The sequence below is a fragment of the Ambystoma mexicanum genome, chromosome 8 (genome assembly GCF_040938575.1).
Source record: "Ambystoma mexicanum isolate Mex_15411 chromosome 8, UKY_AmexF1_1, whole genome shotgun sequence".
NCBI classification, from domain to species: Eukaryota; Metazoa; Chordata; class Amphibia; order Caudata; family Ambystomatidae; genus Ambystoma; species Ambystoma mexicanum.
In genome coordinates, this window is record NC_090929.1 from 625,525,245 (window position 1) to 625,546,769 (window position 21,525).

The 21,525-nt window shown below is 48.5% G+C and overlaps 1 protein-coding gene across 12 annotated transcripts in view; it reads right to left on the minus strand.

Annotated features, from left to right (window-relative positions):
* The window catches only part of EIF4G3 (eukaryotic translation initiation factor 4 gamma 3), a 4,880,525-nt gene that overhangs the window by 721,251 nt on the left and 4,137,749 nt on the right, over window positions 1-21,525 (minus strand). The window lies entirely within an intron of this gene.

Genomic DNA, 21,525 nt, shown 5'->3' on the forward strand with positions numbered 1-21,525 from the left:
GCCTGTACATGTGGAGCAAAGCCAGACTTTCGCAACCAAGCATGCCTGCGGATTGTAGTACTTGCCGCCATGGCCCTGCTGATACTGTCAGCGGAGTCGATGCCAGTTTGAAGAGATTCACACATGGCATCTTTGCCATCTTTAATGATGTTAAGGAAGGCTTCCCTTTCCTCTCCTTCCGGTATGCAGTCAGCCGCTGATGAAGCACACTCCCACAGTGTGTGACTGAACCTGGCGAGCGTACAAGTGGCGTTGATGGACTTCAATGCCATACTACAAGCAGAAAATACTTTTTTTGCCATAGAATTGTACCTTTTGTCATCTCTATCCTGTGGGACAGTAGAGTAAGCGGTCCTGCTGCTTGATGAAGTTGCCGCTTGGACCACCAGGCTCTCTGGAGTCAGGTGTTTCGATAAGTATTCAGGGTCAGCAGCAGCTACCCTACACTTGGCTGATAATCTTTTATTGACTGCAGGGATAACCTCAGGAGTTTCCCAATTTGGTGAAATCTTCCTTTGTAAGGCTGCATCGAAGGGGACCACAGGATCCTCCTGTGGACCTTTGTTTAGTATGTCTGTAAGGTCATCCTGTTGAAAAACAGGTGAAGGCGTAGACCAACCCATGAATTCAATAATCCTTGACATCAGGGTTCTGTAGGGGGTTTCGGCATGTTCCCCTGGGTCTGGTTTGACAAATTCCACTTCTGGGGAAGTGCCCAGCCCACTTGCCTCATGTAATGATTCCTGTAGGTCTTTCAACCTTCTTTCCTCAGAGGTAAAATCCTCTGAAACAGGTGGTCCTCTGCAGCCCGAAGGGTCTTTCCTGGTCAGAATCCTCCCCTTCTTCATAGATTGAAGATAATCTGGGGTACTCTGACCTCGGAAATGGTGTAAAACCCATTTCTAAGGCAGAAGGAGCCAAACTCGTCATTATTGGGCGAGAAAACGTCGATGTCGTCAACGCCGATGTGAAAGGCTTCGAAGGCGCTGAGAAAGGCGTCGAGAAAACTGGAAGAGGCCTCGAAGAACTCGAGAGGATCGGGATCCTACTCGAGGATGTCGACGACGTTCTCAGCGCCGTGCCGGAGGCTCTTGGTATAACCGTTGGCTGTGAAGTAGCCGTGGTTTTCTCTTTTATCGGCGTCGATGTCGGCGTCGAAGATGGCGTTGATTCGATCGACCGATGCGGCGAAGAACCCTTCGACAACGGCGTCGATGGTGCCGATCCATGCGTAGAAGGGATCTTCCGACGACTGCGTCGAAGATGGTGCCTTCTTACCCGATGGCCCGTGGCGCTCTTGGGTGGACTCTTTCGCCGGGTGCAACGACTCGCAGCGTTTCGATTTTTTGGGTTTTTCACCCAGGGTATCACCCTCAGCTGTCTTCGAGGGGGTCGAGGACGCTTTCTCGAAGACGCTTAGCATTTTCTTCCTGAATTCCTCCCACTCACCCTGAGAGCTGTGTTTTGTGGGGCAGGAGACCCTTTCTGAGAAAACAGAAGATGACGAGGAAAGGGATCTTCGACATCTCTTTGAGTGTCTAGATCTTGACGAGTGGTGGGAGCTACTTCGAGACCTAGAATGGGAATGCTTTCGACGGCGAGGAGACAAATGCCTCGACTCGGCCGAAGAAACTTTCGAGTACTTACCTCTCTCGAGCTTCCCCTTGCGCTCCTTCAAGGCTTTCGCCGTCATGGACATGCAGTCCTCACACTCCAAACAATGGTGCTCGACTCCCAAGCACCACAAGCAGATCCTGTGAGGATCCGTTATCGACATTTTCTTCCCGCAGTCTTGACATTTTTTTAAGCCGGACCGCGGAGTCGTCGGTTCGGATGAAGAAGCCATTGAGAACGAGTTGGTTTTATCGAGTAAATATAAGAGGTTTATCTAACTGAACTGAGCAATGATATTCCGAGGCCCCACGAAGCGCAGAAAAACGTAATTGAGCAACGGACGCCGCGCGTGTCTATTTATGGGTACGGTGGCTGTCGAGGGACATCGACTCAGTGGACGTCGACGCGCAGCGCCCTCTACAGAGAAAAAATTTCCGAGGCCAGCAAGCTGCAGACGAATTATCAAATATAAGGAATATGTCGGAGGACACAATCCTTTCGAAATATAATTTTTTAACACTTCCTTCTTTTTTCATAAACACTATCCCCCACACTATTTGTATTTAGAGGTAAGGATTGGCAATAGGTTTATTAGTATAGGCCCTTTTATTTTGACATGACACCACTAGGACTGAGTTATTAATTGATGGTTGTAACTTGCTCTCATCTGTAGATTTAGGATTAGATAGGCATTTATCATACCCTTGTTGGAGCTCAATAAACACCTGTGAACTGTGGTCACTTGTGCCTGTCTTACTGTTGATACCATGTCTTCCTTACAGTCACCATTCACTTGTTTAGCAGCTTTCACTTGCAAAGACCATGATAGGCTTCCCAGTACAGTCTCCTGCTAGGAACCTTATTCACTGTTTCAGGTCTCTTGACCAAAGCATCTGGTGCCATTTTCCTAGGTTTCTGTTGCATACAGGTTTACTTTTCTCAACCATTAATTTCTTTCACTAATATGCAATATCATCTGCTTGACTCTTGACAATGCTTGCTCGACTCTTGGCAATGCTTGTTTACGCCTTAATGTTCATCACAATCATTCACTTATGCTTGCTTGTTTGGCTTTGTTTGTTGGCATTACTCATCATGTCAGTTCATATCCAATTCACTTCACTGGTATCAGTGTTTCCCCTGGGTTTTTCACATGCGAGAAACTTGATGGTATTCTTACTCCTAGACCCCTTGGATCCTCTGCGCAGGTGACCATCACTATTGGATCCCGACCCTGGGGATGGAGAAGCGAGGGAGAATCACCTGGGTGGAGGATCCTTGGGAATGGGGACTGGGGTCCCCTTGGGCGAGACATGGTTTCCCTCCTTTCCTTAGTGACAACCAACCCAACCCTTCACCAACCTTTATGAGCTATTGTAACCAGTTTCCCCTATTTTTCCACAATTGACACTTGACAGTACTGGGACGAAGAAGAGACAACTAAGAGCAACGAAGAGTATGCAACGTTAACACTCTGGTATTGGGAAGAGGAAGATGCCTGCTAAGAGTAGTGAAGGTCAGGCATGTCCCTTTAATGCGAGTCAGGCAGGACTGAATAATCACCCACACCTGCAGCCTGTCAAGGGGCTGCAGGTGTATAAATGGAGCCCAACCCAGTAGCAGAGGGAATCGACAGGAGACGGAACAGGAGGCTGGTGCATGCAGCAGAGGATCGTACAGCATGGCGTGGGCACTCCCTTTGACCAGACAAAGAAAGGTGAAGGGAGCCGTGCTGGAAGGCTGCCCCATTCCTTTCCATTTAAATTGCTTGTTCCCCGTGGTGGAGGACCACGCCAGGAGAGTGTGAGGGGCAGAAACTGGAGGCCCAGCACTAGAGGAAGAAGGCTGTGTGATCCGCACTGCAGCCTAAACATCCTAAGTGACCGGTGAGTTTCATGGGACTTAAGAAACCCGGGGCGCTTGTGCGAACTTAAGCATTTTATTAAATACATTGTACAGAGAGGTGGCATCTTAAAGTAAGACACTTGCTCAGAAGTGCGCTTAAAAATATAATGTGCAGAGGATTCCAAGATGACCACCGGGACGCGAACATTGTAAGGAGAGGGCTCATACTCAGCGCCACCTGATCAATAAAGATATTACACTGCAAACCCCATCCAGGTGATGTTTAACTCACGGTATGGCCCAATGAACGTTGCAGGACTCCGAAAATCATTTCGTTAAAACGGTCCCCCTGATTATTGAGCAATGCACAACACATTTCTTCAGCAAAGTGGGCGATCGCCATTTTGGAACCTATGTCCCGTGAAGGTTATGGAGCATCTGACTGGGCACCCCTGCCACCGGCAATAGTGGAGTCTCCATATTTTTACTGCGGTGCTGGTTACCAATTAATCGCACCCTATCACCTTCAGAGTGTGAACTTTTTGGCAAACCCGTGTTAGTCTATACGTGGTGACACATTGGACAGAGGGCAGTAAAGGAGAAGGCATCCCAGGGGTTAAAGGCATTCAGCAGTATTAAGACCCGGAGCTGAGCAGAGCATGCAGCAATCCTGATCCATTCCAAGGTGGGTGCGTAGGGGGAGAAAGCGTAAGGGAGCATGCAGTTGGTGGCAGCGCTCCCAACTACAGGTGGCAATTGTGAAGGAGGCTGAATCGGACGGCAAAAGGTGGAGGGGGACCGTGGGGAGACGCACCTCTGTCTGCAGGCAAAGGGAAGGTGATCACCAGACAAGGCTAGGCTGTGGTGCGTGTAGAGGGGTATTGGTGGGCCCTAATTGAGTGAGAGCGGGGAGGTGGCCTCGGCCTCGTGGAAGCTCTCAGGAGTAGCAAATTACAGGAATCAAGAACAAGGCGCACCTCAGTGGACTAGAAAGAAATTGGGACAAGAAGTATATCCCCCCTACCACTTTTACAGATGTCTAGGAATAAGCTTTAAGAACCCAAGGAAGGGGTCCCTACTCTGAAACCAGCAATGAAACAGCAAGACAGTGCGCTACAGAAGCTCTGGTGGAAGGAAGGGGAGATGGCTTTAGATGAAGAACAGACTCCCCAGGAGGGCTGCCAATTTGGACAACCGGGTAAGCGGTAACCAAAGAAGTGTTTAAACAATGCTTGAAAGAGTTCAGCGATCAAATGACAGAGACTTTACAGTCACATTGGAGTCTGATTAGAACAGAGCTAGCTCAAACCATGCAAGAGATGAAAGGGGACATTATTAAATTAGGGGAGGGACTTGATCCAGAGGAAAATGCCATTCAGGAGGTGGCTGAGGATACACGCAAGGTAGATTCATTAACAGACCGACTTGCAACGGCCACATAAAATCTAGAGATTCAGACTGAAGATCTCGAAAATCACTGGAGAAGAGCTAACATTAGGGTAAAAGGGCTGTCCGAATGAGTGGAGTAATCTAAAAGTATCGGTGCCTCTCCTGCTCCCCTACCCCGAATCTCCGTTTACACTCCTCAAACGTAATTACTTGTGCACCGCTAAACATATCTCTAAGGGTTCTGCAGCCCTCCCCTCCCCCATTTAGCAAAGCCCCGGAGTGAAGTCCCCATTATTGAAGATTGGCGTGAAAGGCAAAGGGAAGGTCGTAATCGCCCTCTTCTCCACCGCCCTATCCCAGCAGTCTGCAACTCCCTTCGTGATTGCACTTAAATATAGATGGGACGGTCTCAGCCAGCGTGGGAGCCAGAGAACTTCCCCCAAATGGTGCCGGGCTACAGCTCTGTCCATTTTAACCCAGTGCTTACAATATTCCGCTGAAAACCATTCCCTGATCACTCGAAGCTGTGCAGCCTCATGATAGCGGCAGAAATCGGGGAAAGCCAGGCCCCCCCCCCCGACACCATTAATAATCGATTGGACAGACGGGGTCTCTTACCCTCCCAGATAAATTCCTTGATCGCACGGTCTAATGCCTTAAAGAACCTTTCTGGAACCGACAGGGGAATGGCCTGGACCAAATAGAGCACCCGGGGGAGAACCACCATTTTGAGGACTGCCCCCTTCCCCAGCCAGGATATCTTCAGGGCACCCCATTTCCTCAGGTCTTTTTTTGACCGCGAGTAGCATAGGCTCGTAGGTCGCCCCATACCAGCCCGCTAGCAAGGAAGGTATCCTGACCCCCAAATACCGCAACCCATTTGGACTCCATTTAAACGGGGAGATTGCCCTCTTCTCCCTCGCTTCAGGCTCCCCTAAGGATAGATTAATTAATTCTGACTTTTGAAAGTTGACTCGCAGACCAGAGATTTCCCCAAATTTGGTCAGTAGGGCTATACATGCCTTAATGGAATCCTTTGGGTTTGTTAGCGTAAGCAACATGTCATCGGCGAAGGCCGCCACCTTATGCTGAGCCCCTCCGAACGGTATTCCCCGTATGCCTTCCTCCTCTCGTATTGCTAAGAGAAGTGGTTCCAAGTATATTGCGTAAAGCAACGGGGAGGGGGGACACCCCTGTTTCGTCACACGCGTCAATCTGAATGGCTGAGAGATTTCCACGTTTACCAAGATGCATGACACAGGGTTCTTATAGTTGGCGGTAACCATGTTCAAAAACCCCGCCCCCAAGCCAATTCTCTCCATCACCTGGAATAAGAACGTCCACTCCACCCGATCAAACGCTTTCTCAGCGTCGAGTGCTACAAGGATTGCCGGAGTGGCCGTCTTACGGGACTTCTCTACCAGATGGGCCACCCTCCTAATATTATCAGCAGTTTGCCTTCCCAAGACAAAACCCGACTGGTCCTGATGGATCAGCGTGGGTAGATGCTTTTCCAGGCCCTTCGCCAATATTTTGGTAAAGATTTTTGCCTCTGTATTAATAAGGGCTATAGGACGATAGGAGGTGCATTCTTCCGGATCCTTCCCCGCTTTATGGATAAGGGTGATTTTGGCCTCTTCCATCGTAGGGGTAATTCCGCCCACCGTGCCGAACGTGTTGAATAAGGTTGTTAGATGAGGTACCAGAAGACGTGAGTATGCCTTATAAAAGGAGGCCGGGAAGCCATCTGGCCCTGGGGCCTTATTATGTGGGAGTGACACTATAGTCGCCCTAACTTCATCTTCCGTAATTGGCCGGCCTAGCTCTTCACTTTCCTCACTGGACAATCGCGGGAGGGGCAGTTTCTCAAGGAACTATGACTGCGGCATCGGGTATGGGCCCTGTGAGGAGTACAGCGTTTCATAGAATTCCACTAATCTCCCCTTTATCTCTTCGGCCTGCGTTAGCCTCCTACCCTCATCATCCCTAAAGGCCGTTATAACCCTTTGGTCCCTCTGTCCCCTCTAGGAGTGAATCCGCCTTATTGGCCTTTGCGTAGAATCTTTGCCTTACTCTTAGCATTGCCTCTTCCACCTTCTTGGTCCTCAGGATCCTCAAATGACCCTCCACCAGCCTATATTCCCTATATGCCTTCCTAGTAGGGGGCTCCCGCACCGTCGCCCTAGCGGCCTACACCTCCTTTTCCAATTGTGTTTCTAGGCCTCTCAACGGCCTATTCCTCTCCGCCTTGATGGCAATGAGTTCCCCCCTCAAAGTTGCCTTGAAGGCATCCCACCTTGTGCTCTGACTCGTGTCCAGGCCATTATTCCTTTCAAAGAAATCCCGGATCTTGCCTCCTATCTCATCCCGTAGCACTTGATCCCTTAGTATTTGCCCCGGAAATGTCCAGCTCCAGGCCCCCGGACGTCGCCTTCCGAGCCGCATTTTCATTTGAACTACCCTGTGGTCGGCTATCCCCAGAGGACCTGTATCAACCGTCGCAACCGCCCCTAGAAGGCTGGCGGATACCCAAATATAGTCAATACGGGATTGGGTGCGGTGGACATCGGAGAGCAAAGTAAACCCCTCCTCATCCCCCCTTAAAGCACGCCAAGCATCTCGTAGCCCAGCATCCTCCCATATCTCCCTCAACCGAGGAGAATCCACTCCACCCCCCGCTCGTACTGAGACCGGTCCTTCCTTCCTCCCATGCAAGATTGAAGTCCCCCATTATAATCACTTGCCCCCTCGTAAAATTTTCAAGAATGCCCAGAGTGTCCCGCAAGAACTGATCTTGACCCATATAAGGACCATAGACCGAGGCAATGGTGTAGCACAAGCCCATAATCTCCCCCCTCACCATGATGTATCTCCCGTTTCTGTCTCGAAGACAATCTTGGAGGCTAAAGTTGATCCCACACTCCCAAAGACCAGGGCTACACCCCCTTTCTTTGTTGATCCCCACGCGAACAGGATTTGCGCAAAGCCCTTCAGACGCAAGTGGGCCTGGTCTCGCCGTAATAAGTGCGTTTCTTGCTTGCTAGTACATTTGGTTTATGGGATCTGATAAAGTGCTCCAGTTCTGTTCGTTTAAGGGGGGAATTTAGCCCCCGTACGTTATGTGTTAGCCACTTAAAGGCAGCGCGCACATGGAGGGCTCCTTCTGATGCCCGTTGAACTGACCCACCCGGGATACACCCTTCGCAGGCCTATCCCTCTCCTCGCGTGAGGACTCCAACAATCTCCCTCTTCTTTCGACCCCCCACCTCTCCATCCCCCCTTCCACCGAGACCGATTTGCTCCATTGACTGTCATGGCTCTGTCCTCCCCCCTTTCCCTCCCGCCCCATTCCCCACCCCCACCCTGAAACCCCAATTTAGGGTGAGAACGCCCCACCACCCCGTTTGCCCCCCTCACTCATACCCTCGGACACTCCTGCCCTTATTCGATCCAGGATGTTTATCACACCAACCATCTAGGCCCCCGTATACAGCCCCTGTTCCCACCACCCCCAGCTCAAAGGCCTTAGCTATAGATCCGATTTCCCCGTTTACCCCAGACCGCCTCCCCCGTCGCTCTCATTAGCTCCACTGGACCCCCCCATCACCGGCCTTCGTGTAGTCCCCCCCTGCCCCTCCGTAGGCCCTCTCCAACCATAGACCACTCCCATGGTCTGCCTCTCCCTCTTCGTCTGCCGCCCCCCTGGCTTCCCTCTCCCTCCTCCACATCTAGTCCGATTATACCCGCTACCTCCTGGAGGGAGGTGGCCCGCCTCTGGGTCCCCTCCCACTCGAACACCAAGCTAAAGGGGAACGACCATTTATACTTTATTCCCTTTTTAGCCAATTCCCTTACAACTGGGCCCATTTGCCTTCTCTTCACCAGTGTGCTAGCGGCCAAGTCCTGGAACAAAAAAATGTCTAGTCCTCTATAGAGCACTGGTTCCCTCAGCCTTGCCGCTCTCAACACCGCCTCCTTCTGGCCATACCTGGCGAAGGCTGCTAGAACGTCTCGGGCCTGGCTTGAGGACCTCCCGTAGACCGGCCCACCCTGTGGGCCCTGTCCAATTCAATCGACCCCGGGGAGTCCTCCCCCAGGAGCCCCGCAAAGATGCCCTGGACCTCTCCTTTCAGCTGCTGGTCAGTAACAGCGTCAGGGAGCGATTTAATCCTAATGTTGGCCCTTCGAGATCTGTTCTCCAGATCTTCAATAGTGACCTCTAGGTTCCTCGTGGCAATGTCCAATCGCTCAATGGCCTCACTGTTGGCAGTTGTGTCTCTTTCACATTCTTGGAGGCCCCTTTCTAATAAATCCGTTCTCTCTCCCAACTGGGCCGTCTCCTGTCTCAGTTCCGCCAGGGCTGCATTGCGATTCTGCATTTCTCCTCTGAGGTCCTGTCTCGTCATCGGCGTCGAGGGCTCGACCCCTTCCCTGTCCCGGGTCTCCTTTAACTGTTCACCCCCTGCGTCGCTCCAAATTCCGGTCTCCATTGCAGCCCAAAGCGTCGTTAAGGTTCCCTTAGGTTCACTCACCGGGTGATTAGTTTTCTTTGCCCTACCTCTGAACCTGGAAGGCATTTATGGGTGGCACTTCTGTGGTCTTGAGGGGCTGTGTCCCGGCACTCTCCTCAACGCCACCCCTGAGCCTGAGGGGGTCCAACTCCGTCCACCCCTGAGTGGGCCAAGGTAGCCTAGGGGTCTCGCTGTCTACCAGATCTTCGGACACTCTGATATGGCGGGGTCTGCTGTCGAGAAGGCCCCTCCCCACCGTGAGCAACTGACCTCTCACCCCAAGGGTGGCCACCCACCTCGGTCCACTCGACACCTGATGGCTTAGTGTAGTGGGTGTTTTCAAGTCTCCAGTGGTGGCACCACGAGAGCACCAGTTGACAGACGGACCGTACTTGTATCCGTTTGAACCCTCCACAAGACCAAATTGGTGGTATATGTCCGACCTGGGGCCCCGTATTATTAACCGCTTCACAATGGGGCACTCGGCGAGATACAGTAGCGGCTCACTCAAACACCCTCCAGGGGGAAAATGTCCGCCGCCACCTGGGCCGCACCATAGATTCCTAGCCCCCTCAAGCAGATCTATTCCCGCCGGCGTATAAATGAATGCTGCTCTGCCTCACTGAAATGTCTGTGGGGGGCCCCTCCTCCTTCCGCTCACATACTTTCTGGGCGCTATTGTCCACCAATGTGCCGGCTTGCTCCAACAGCCATTGTGCTCCTGCTCCTCTTTCTCGGGGCCGGGCTCTCCCCAGTGCCGCTGCCCGCCTGAGCCCTCCCCTGAGGACAAGGAGGCCGGGCTTGCACGCCTCCCCCCGACGATGCGTTGATGCAGCTCTGGATACCACAGGTCCTCTTCTCCGCTCGAGCCACAACAAAAGCTCTGAGCCACAGAAAAAGCTCTGTCTCTGGGGGAAGGGAGGAGGGGGGAGAAAGCCCGCGGTTACCGCACCAGATAAGAGCTGCAGCTCCCCTGCTCCCCGCTCGTCCTCTGTCGGGGCAGGGGGCTGGGGTCCCCCCCCACCCTCCTCGCCGCACCTCCAGCTCTGTCCCCAGGGACCGGGTCCTCCTCGCTGACCTGCACTCCGGTCCGCGGCTCATTCACAGGCCCTCCGGGGAACGGGGTGGGGGAGGTTCGCCCCCCCGAGCTGCTTATCTCCCGCAACACTCCGGGAGTCCCCGATCGCCGCCGGGGACACCGCACAACGATTCTGGTTCCCTCCTGGCACCAACAACTAATCCTCGACACGGGGGAGGGGGTGGTGGTGGGACCTCCCGATCCAGGCCTCAGATGCTGGAGTTGCCGTCGGCACGTCTACCCGGTGCCGGCGGCCATCTTGAATACCATGACTTCTCTTCTTTTTAAGTCCTTTACTATTTCGGGATGTATTACTCAGACCATGAAGGAGGCAAAGGTAGTGTTATTTCCCAAGCCTAACGAAGATAGAATACAATGTGGGTCATATCGGCGCATAGCCCTTATTAATCTCGATGCGAAAATATTCACTAAAATATTAGCATCAAGATTGGAAAAAGTAATACCTAAACTAATCCAGCCGGATCAGTCAGGTTTTGTAAAGGGAAGGCAAACATTCGACAATACAAGGCAGGTGTGCCATTTGATCCAAAAGGTAAACAAATCAAGGCTATCCGTGGGGGTATTAACCTTGGATGTGGGAAAAGCGTTTGACTGGGTGGAGTGGCCTTTTTTTTGTTTCGCACTATGGAGGCAATGGGATTTGGGTCGAGTTGTTTACGATTGGTCAGGGCCAACTATCAGTCACCTGTATTACGGTTAGCCATCAATGGTTACGTATCACAGGGAATCGAGGTGTTTCAGGGTACAAAACAGCTGCCTGTTGGCCACAGTTCTGTATGTGATACATTTGGAACAATTGCAACACAAACAAGTCCCAGTTTCACCGCGCCAAGTATAGCAAAATAAAAATCGAGAGTCCAAGTGATTTGTATGAAAGAACAGCCTTTAAAGTCCAAGGTTTAGTGCAAGCAACAGCCTAACACGTGTTCCGAGCCTTCCACGGCTCTTCATCTGAGGCTTCATAGGGATAGAGCCTATAATTTAAGCTGAAGGGACAATGCCCAAAAAGTACTCTGAAGGCTTTGCAATTGTGGTTAAAGCTGGTCGGCTGTTTAGACAGACTGAAGAAATCAATGCGTATTTGATTGCTAGTACTAAACCTTGGACTTTAAAGGCTGTTCTTTCATACAAATCACTTGGACTCACGATTTTTATTTTGCTATACTTGGCGCAGTGAAACTGGGACTTGTTTGTGTTGCAATTGTACTTACCTCCGTGGAATTATGCTGGCAGTCTATCCACACTACCCAGATAGCTGCAACCTTGACCCACTTTGTCTAATTTATACTTACAAGCGCTGTGGATCGTGACTTTTTCTGCCAATTTGTTCTTTACATACATTTGGAACACTTTCTATACAGGATCTGGGACGAGAAGAATATTAGAGGCATAAACCCAGAACTTGCAAAATTTGGCTAAGTGGCATGCCTGAAAATTAATACCCATAAATCCGAAATGATGGTTCTACAGAAGGGAGTTGTCTCTACGGAACTGTCTTTAGACACGGGTCAGTATATGAGGATGAACAAGGGCTTACGATATCTGGGAGTGAGGATAATTAACTCCTTGGAATCTATGTACCAGGCTAACTATCCCCCTTTGTTAGATTGAAAAAGTGGCTGGAGGAGCATAACCCCCTTTCGATTCATGGATATGTAGGATTCATGTTATTAAAATTATAGTGCTCCCAAGGGTGTTGTACTATTTCCAAGCTCTACCATTGACAGTCCCTCAGAAATGTTTTAAGATTCTAGATAAGATGGTGAGGATTTTCATATGGAAAGGCAAAAAAAACAAGCATGGCTTGGAAAGTACCGACAGCGCCCACAACTAGTTGTGGGCTGGGGGCTCCAAATTTCAAAATGTATTATCAAGCGGCCCAGTTACGGATAATAGGGGAGCCGTTTGGGGGGAATCAAGATAAGATTTGGGGACGGATGGATAAAGCGGTAGTCGACCGGCTCCTAATAATTCAAATGCCAATAAAAATACCTTTAAAAAAAAGAAAAATTGAAAGCGCCGCCAGGTATCCCTCGACAGTGCCAACCTGGAGCCCAGATTAACCAGGTCCAGTAGAAACAATAACACCATAGGTGTGTCACATAGAAAAGGGTCCACATTCTTCTCTTTGTACCAGCTGCAGAACTTGTTCCAACAGCAGCAATACCGAGATTTTGTTGCTAGCCTTCTGACCGAAAGCAAAATCTCCATCATGTCTTCCGGGAGGTCCCAATCCTGGTATCTCAAACTGTCAGAAACCACATATGAAGGTTGAGGGTCTTGACCGCTGGATGAAGAACCCAATACTGCTCTAGCGAGAGAAGGTCCTCTTTTGTGGAAGACGAATAAGAGGGCAGATGGACATGTCCAGAAGGTCCAGGAACCACGTCCTCCTAGCCCAATACGGAGCAATTAGGACCATGGATTCCCTAAAATTTCTCAACCACTTGATCACGTGAGGAATGACGGGGACTGGAGGAAATGCGTACAGGAGTAGAAACTCCCAGCCAACTCTGGGAACGTCCCCTCGAGCTCCTCTCGGCAGAAATTCCGTGGAGCAGAACAGCTCGCACTTCCGGTTGACACTGGACGTAAACAGATCTACTTGCGGGGGTTCCCCAAAGGGTGAAAATCTCTTGAAGGACTTCCTGAGCTAGTTCCCACTTGTGGGAGACTGTGCTCTGTTTGCTCATAGCGTCTGCCGCCGTGTTCTCCTCTCCAGCTACGTGAACTGCTGATAAGGAGGTTCCTTCTTGAATTGCCCAGAACCAGAGCTGCATTGCCTCTCTGCACAGTCTGGTCTGTCATTATCAGGATCTTCTTTCCCCATACAGAGGGCAGAAAGGCATTCAGCGCTAGTCTGATTACCCTGAGCTCCTAAAGGTTGATATGTAGTTTGGTTCAGGTAGAGACCAACAACCGCTGCCCGTTGGAATGGGCTCCCCACCCAATGAGTGAGGCGTCCGTAACTACCATCATTTCCAGCCATGGAAGCCAAAAAGGTTCCCCCTTCAGAATATTTTCCTTGCAGGCCCACCACAGGAGATTGTGTGCGATCCTGCATGGTACCTGAAGTAGATCTGACATCTTGCCTGAAAACTGAAACCACTGGGACCGTGAGGGCCCAATAGAAGGATCTCATTCTCAGACGAGCCTCTGGCACCAGAAAAATGCAGGATGCCGTGAGGCTGGGCAACCATAGGAAATCGAAAGCTGGAAAACGCTGGGCATTCTGGAATTTGGTGACCATCTGCTGAATGTGTTGAGCCCTCATCCCGGGTGGCAAGCCTTTCCCCGAGTACTCATCCAGGACCGCCCTGATGAACTGGAACTTTTGGGAAGGTATTGTAAGGTACTCATGGTGACAAGTAAGACAGACACAAGTGATCACAGTTCAAGGGTGTTTATTGAACAATGAATGCTGTGTGCAGGTTGGAAAAACACCTAATCTAACCTTAAATCTAAGATAGGAACAAGCGTCGACCATCAAATGAAAAATAAGGCAATCCTAGTGGCGTTGTGTCAAATCTAAGGGGCCTCTACTAAGAAACCTATTGCCAAACCTTACAACTAATACAAAAAGCGGTGTGGGATAGTTCTCAAGCAAAGAAATAAGTGTTCTCAAATAATATGTCAGGATGCGTAGCCGGGGTCTCCCTTCCCCATATTTTGGACACTGGGTAAGATGGGAGCTTAAAGTGCAGTACAGTCTCGGACGTCTCAAGCACGAGACGACCGTTCTAATGGCAGGTCTCAGGACACAGTTGTGTGATTTTCTAGCAGGAGATGACAGTACAGCTTTTATCCCTTGAACTTTCAGCTATCAGGGCCGTTGATGGCCAAGTCTCATTTCATTTGAAAGTCTCTTGCCTTCGAGGACCTGACGTGTTCAACTAACAAAAACAAATACACAGTAACTTTCCATGAGCTTTGGGTGACTACTTTCATCCCAGGATTCTCCTCTTCTGGGTGCGAATCCCTAGAAAGTTCTTTAATGATCTCCAGACCCTGGATAGCTATGTTTTCTCGCTTTCAAGGGCCTCACTAGTTCCCAAATTAAAGTTCCTTTAACAAATGAAAGTTTTTTTCCAAATTTCACAGGGTGCTGGCTTCACCCCTGGGTCCCCCTCTTCTGGGTGCTAACCCTTCTCAATTGTTTACCACCATTTTTTTTAACAGTTCTTTTCTTACTGAACTTTGGATGATATCTTCACCCCCCCCCCCCGAATCTCCCTCGGTTGGGCTCAGACCTGTCTTGACTGTCAGTGCTTGGGTGATAGCTTCACCCCTGGATCTCCCTCGGTCGGGCTCGGACCCGTCTTGATTTCATCTTCACTTTACTTTACTTTCAAGGGTTATGGGATTCGCATCCCTTGCTTTCTCTCAATGTGGGATTCACTTCACTTGCTTTGTCTCAATGTGGGATTCACTTCCCTTGCTTTCACTTAGTTTGTAGATCAAAGTCTTTTGATTGTATGGGGATTTAACTAAACCTCCTGTACGACCACTTTGACCCTTTTCAGTGACTCTCCGACAGCCTTCTGGTACTCGTAGTTTTGCCCAAATGGGGATCGACCAGAGTCTCTTGAATTAGCAACCACTTGGTGCCAGTTTTCCCTCTGCAGATGGTCTCCCCTTAACACTTTTCACAGTGCATTATACAGTTCTTTAAACTTGTCACTTTGTGCTCTTCATTCAACACAGCCCGGCTCTTATCGATTCTCCCCTCGACTCACCGGATGTGATGAACCGCTTGGCCTTTCTTGTTCATTGGAGTCAAAGCCGGTACCACGGGCACGGGAGCTTCCCTCGCTCCTGCTTATCGGCCTAAGCTGGCCCTGTGTACCGTTGACATCTGCTGCAAGACATTTGTGCTATTGTTCGCAGTCTTAGGCTCTCTTCCATAAAGGTTCTCCGGTTCTGAGACAAAAAGGGAAAGGTCCATTCTCTCCTCGCCACCCCTTCGATTCCTGTCACCTTTCTCCTTCGCTTGAACTTCTGCGCCTGCTTAGGCCTGCCGTCTGCCATGCTCGCCTTGCTCATATTGTGTTCTCCTGCTCCACCTTTTATCCCTGTGGGGAAAAGGAAGGGTTGTCAGGTGTGTGTCATTTACGTCAATTGCCTGACTTTGCCTAACCCTTGCGTCAGGACATGTCAGGTAAACAGTTTTTTTTATTACAAGACCGTTGTGCAAAGATGTTCGTATCGGAAAGGGGGGGAAGCTAGAGAGTTCGAGTATCGCTGGGGGTAAGATGGGGAAGGTTTGCGAAATGGACGAGAATAACCGGGATGAAGAACAGAACATATGGGATTGTGAGAATGGTTGTATCCTCTCATAAAAAATTGAGATTCTGAAAGATAACAATCAGAGAGACGTGATTGGCAGGGTTTGATGAGTACGCAAGAATAGCTGGGGTCGAGACATGTACAAAGGAAATTGTGGGAATCATAGTGTTTAATGAGGAAAATGATGATCAGAGGGACGGGAAGAAGAAGGATGGGGAGTATTCGAGTGGGGACCGATGAAACAAGGATCCTGGGAGTTATGCTTTCTGGGTGTAACCAGGTTTGGAAACAGCGGATTGATTATGTACAGTGGGGGTTGTTGGATCTGGGCTGGAGAGATCTAATGGGAGGAAGGGGGTCAGATGCAATACTTTTTATTTTTATTTTTTATTTTTGTATATTAATCAATTAGATTTTTACAAAACGTTGCAAGTAAATCATTAAGTCTTTAAAGTCTTTGAAGCTGAATCTTAAAAGAAAAAGAAGTTCAGACGCTGAGGCGCATTGTCGGTTGTACATGAGCATCCGCCGGCCGATTTACTGAGAGGAGAGAAGTTTCTATGTATTGCAAAATTTTGTATGTGGCCAACAACCATTAAGTTTTGCTTCCCATCATCATTCTTGTCCAGCATAAGTCTTCATCACTCAGGGCAAAATCCGAAAATAGGTCTCTCAATTAATGTGCTATTATATTTGAAGTACCTGAACAGTAGAGAAGTAGATGGCGAATGGACTCAACCACTTCTGGCATGTCTCAAAATCGGCATCCGTTAGAGGCAGCCTGCCATCAGATGGTTAAAATTTCATTGGTGTGTAGTCAATTGAAAATTGCTCTCAGTAGGAGGTAGCTGGCCTGTTTTGAGGGAAACTGCTGTAAAGACGGTTGGAGTTCGTTCCGTTTCCTTGCGTTATGAGGTAAATGTCGCGTCAGCTTGTTGGCAGCTGCTGCTTCTCCTGTCACAATCCAATCAAGCTCTTTGATCTTTTTCAGAACTTTCACCGGATTGGTTTTCAGTACTTCTTCATCCATGGCCACCTCATGTAAAGTTTCCAAGTTCTGTTTTGTCCACCGATTCAACATCTTACAACTTGGTCCCAAGCTTTCTTGCAAGATGAGGTTGTGGATTGAAGGTTTTTCTGAAAGATGACATTTTCGAAAGAGCATCAAGGTATTACATTTGACTGTGGCCGCAAGAGATAATAGACTTAGTTCTTTCCTAATCCTAATACAGACAATTGAAGCGCAATTTGGAAGGCCAAGCACCCTTCTCTAAAGTAGGGCCTCCAATTTAGGCCATATTGCCGTTGGTATGTTGGGCATCACGTCTGCTCCATAGGTCAGTGCTGGTACTACTTTCATTTTATAAAAGTTTAGCACAGGGATCAATGAAAAGCGGCCACATTTTCTGTCGATTGCACACCCTTGGCCCGCTAGTTTTCTGTTTTTTTCTTTCAGAACATTTTGCATTCTTGGAGTTGTCGAGTATCACTCCTAGGTAGCTGAACTCACATACTTTTTCTATCTGTCTTCCTTCCAGTCCCAGTTTTATTTTTTCCTTTCTTTTTGTACCTGTGGACATGATCATAAATTTAGTTTTATCTTCATTGATCTCCAAGCTGATGGATGTAATATATTTCTGTAGGTTGCTAAGCTGGTGTTGCAAACCTATCAGTGTATAATCGAGGAGAATCAGGTCATCCGCGTACAACAGTCTGTTTATGGGAGTTTTACCCATTTTAGGGGGAAAACAGCAGACCTCTGTGTCGGCGTCTTTAATGTCTCCTATGAAAGCCAGAAACAAGGCTGGAGCCAGCGGACAGCAATGCTTAACTTCTCTTCGGGTAGGAATTTCTCTTGAGAGTAGGCCTTTTTGGTCAAGTCGTACTTGCATATTTGTTTCCGTATACAAGGCTTTAATTGGTGCCAGTATTGAAGTACGGCAATTCCACGTTGCTAATTTGTCCCAGAGAAGCAACCTATCCACACGATCAAATGCTTGTGTGAGGTCCACGAAAACAATGAATATCCGCGGGCCCCCTTCAAGGACCTTGTTCTTCAGGATATTTAACGTCAAGATGTTAGCTGCTGTTCCTATGTTTTTCTTGAACCCTGTTTGCAGATAGTCCTCGCACGGGGCCACTTTTGCCCATGCCTTCAATTTATTTAGGAGCATGGATCCAAACACATTCCCAATGCAGTCCAGTAGAGTGATCGTTCGGTAGTTGGCCGGATCGCGCTTGTTTCCTTTTTTACAGATAGGCACTACCGTAGCCGCTTTCCATGATGGAGGGATCGATATATTCTCAGCTGCCCATTCTGCCGGGTGGGTCTTTTAAATCCATGTTCGTGATTCCATCAGGCCCTGGCGCTCTGGAGTTCTTAAGAGTCGTGATCATCCGGGTAAGCTCTTCTATGTCGTCAAGACAGGCCCATTCTGATGAAATTGGGCACTGGTTCAAGGATGGACTGATCCTTGGAAGCTGAAACAGAGATCTGAAGAAGTTTACACATGTTGTTTCACCTATATTGGTTAGAATCGATGATTCTTCTGATGGGCTAGTTGAGTTCAAGAGAGACCAAAATGTTCTGCTTTTGTTACCACTTATGGCTCTTTGGATGTTTTCTGCATCTTGCTGGTATAACGCAATGCAATAGTTTTTGAGCCATGATTTGCATCTCCGCGAAGCTTCTATCACGGCTGGGTTTGTCCTTACAGGGTCTGAGAGTTTGGCTTCTCTTTTTACTTTTCTTAATTCTTTTCTTTTTTCCACCAAAGTTTTATCGTATACGTGTTTTTGTGGACCTACACAATTTGTTTGGCCCGTTTCTTTTTGTAGATCGAGAGTAACGGTAAATAGTCGATCTCTCTTGAACCTTCCGAATGGTTTTGTGCAAGATATTTGGTCTTCAAATCGCTTATTGCCGCCGCCCCCATCTTCAATCTAGATCCTTGGTTATTTGTCTCCAAGAGCGAGATAGATTTTGTAGTTGTGAAGAGCTTTACTGGCCAAGTAATGCACAGCAGATTGTGGTCACTTGCACCCGAGTGTATCACCTCAAATAAAGTTATGGTTTGTGCTAGTTGGCGCGTTGCGAATTAATAGTCAATCGTAGCGATTGATGATTCTCGCTCCCACGTCGGCAGGATATTTTCATTTGATTGCACCTCATATATGTTATGGAACTCCTGTGATGACATTAGGTTAGACCATGCTCCTCCTCTTAGGTCTAGTGCCGAGACCTTTTTGGTAGAGGGGGCCGTCTCGGTTCTCCGTTTGCAAGTTGAGTTGATATCTCCGCATAGCAGTACATGCGGGGCCAGATGTACTGCGATCGCTTCATCAATAGCGTTTTCAATCATGCCAAGGAATTATTGTTAGATTCCAGTATGTGCTCATGATGACTATCACTGCCTTTGTGTCTTTTGCACCGTTGGTTTCTGTGTTTATCCATACTGCCTTTATCTTCAGTAGGGATTGGTTACTTGTTAGCAATTCTGCTGACGATATTCCACAGCTATGACGTATAGCCGTCAATATTCCAGATGAGGGCGACCCAGAGGGCCCTTTTTTGCTGGTGATGGAAACATTTCGTAGCCGTCTAGAGTTGGAGGCTCTGTCAACCAAGTCTCTTGTAAACAAAGGACATCGTAGTCCCCCAGTTTTATGTCACTTGTAGCTGTCAAGTGACCATGGCCCCTTGTATTCCATGAGCATAGCTTGATTTGCTTCATTGATTTGTCTGGGGTCATATTCACTGGTTTGCTATGCTCGGAAGTCGAGAATTGCTATCTTTTTGTTGTACTGACATGACTTTCGGTAGCCAGGACGACAGGCTTTGTGTAGAAAATTTCTTACCAACCTTTTCACCTGTGACCGATTTCTCACTTTTAGCTTGCCGTGTTGTTCTACTGATTTTTCATTGGACCGGAAAGGGTGCCCATTTGTCAATTTTTGCGGGGATCAGCCTGTTATTACATGGAACTGACGGGGCCTGTCGACTTCGTTCTTTTGATCGAGAGTTTGAGTGTGTAATTTTGCGTCGTTCTCTTGTAGTTCTAGATGCACTGCTTTTCTTATTTAGTCTGCAGTGTTCGCTTTGGGTCTTCCCTCCTCTTTCGTTAGCGTGTATGTATTGGGCAGTTACTTGAGATTGGTTTGTTTCCGCTGTACCATTGACTGAGTTTGACCCTGGTTTCGTTTTCACCTTTCAGTCAGGTCATGGCCCATTTTCAAAAGATTTTTTTTTTCCTCTCTTAATTGTCGTTGCACTGTTGATGAGTTGATGAGGCAATGTACAGGTGGGCTGGAGCTTTCGTTTTTCTTTGGCTGGGGTCCACGATGAGTAGATCGTCTGATTTTATGCGTTGTAGGTTCAGAATATAGCTAAATAGGGCTAAGACCGAGCTTCGATTTAAAATGACCTCATCGTCATTTCCCTTGATTTGTTCTAACTTTAGAATCCATCTAGTTGAGTCTCTTTTTCTTGTTGCCTTTATTGTAGATTTCTGTTTTTGTTATGTAATAGGTTTTTACAGGACTGTTTTAGAGGTTCCGGCAATTAGATGCCACTCTATGAGTTTTGCTGCTCTTATTATTATATTATAGTTTTCTTGTATGTTCGTACTCTCTGGAACCCCTCAGAGTCCAGGGTCGTTCTACATGATGTCCCGGCGTGTTATTTCCTTTCCTACTACCTTTTGATTCTCTTTGATGATCTTCGCGAGAGTAGTTTACTTTTGCTTCCTTTCGCTCGTTTTTTCAGGTCGGGCAGTTGATCTGTCTTGCTTGTTCTTTCGGCGACCTATGTTCGTCTAATGCCCTTTATTCTGAGGACTGAATGTCGTTTACGTGCAAACTCATATTCATCAGCTCATTATTCTTCAAGAATTCGTCTATTGTTTTTGGTGAACGTGATACCGATGAAGTTGGTTCCACCGTTATTGTTTCTTCTAGCGCACATGTCATACCCCCTTTCTGGGCATGGTTCGCCGTTTTTCTTGTTTCTTTGTGCAGTTCCATGCAGGATCGATTTAGTATGAAGACTGGTTCCAGTACTTTCAAGTTTGTAGGCCTTTCTAGTTTTCCAGAGGTTTTCTTCTCGTGTCTAGGGGGAGGTTTTTCTTTAGTGGTCTGTGTAAGGTTAATCATGGTGGTTGTTTGGCACCCTGTCTCTTTAGTGGTCACAGGGGTGGTAAGATGAGCCTGTGTGTCGGCTGTAGGCTGAGGTAACAGTTCTTGGATCTACAACTGTCTTTTTTCTTTATTTTCCAGGGCCACATTGTAGGCTTCCAAGAAGGTCAGCTTTCCAGACATCGTGGCCTGAATCGATGTATGGTCTTTCAGGGTGTCACTGATCCCTTCGTAAAGTTTCATGAACGGTGCCAACGCGATTGTTACTGCCGACATTATTGATAGCATATCCGATTTCTTTGTCGGAGTAGCCCCCTGATTTAGATCTGTGGATAGATGGTGTCTTCCTTTGAATGGTGAGTCGGTCCAGAGTGGAGAAGGTGCTGGGTGTTGGGAGCTGGCTGTTCTATAAGGTTCCAGCGAAGTTCTCCGGCTTGTTGCCAGGTTTAAGGGGTCCCAAAGTGCTTTTTCACTGCGTTGCCTCAGGGGATTTATTCTTTCAGGAAGTGGGCTTCCATTCCTTCATGATCTGTTTTTTTGCAAGGGCTCATTGGCTCCCGCTCCCCCTAGCGTGCCAGAGTCGCTGGCTAGTTCTAGACGTTCCACTTGATCCCTTGGGTCTTTGCCCGGTCCACCTAAAGCCTCAGG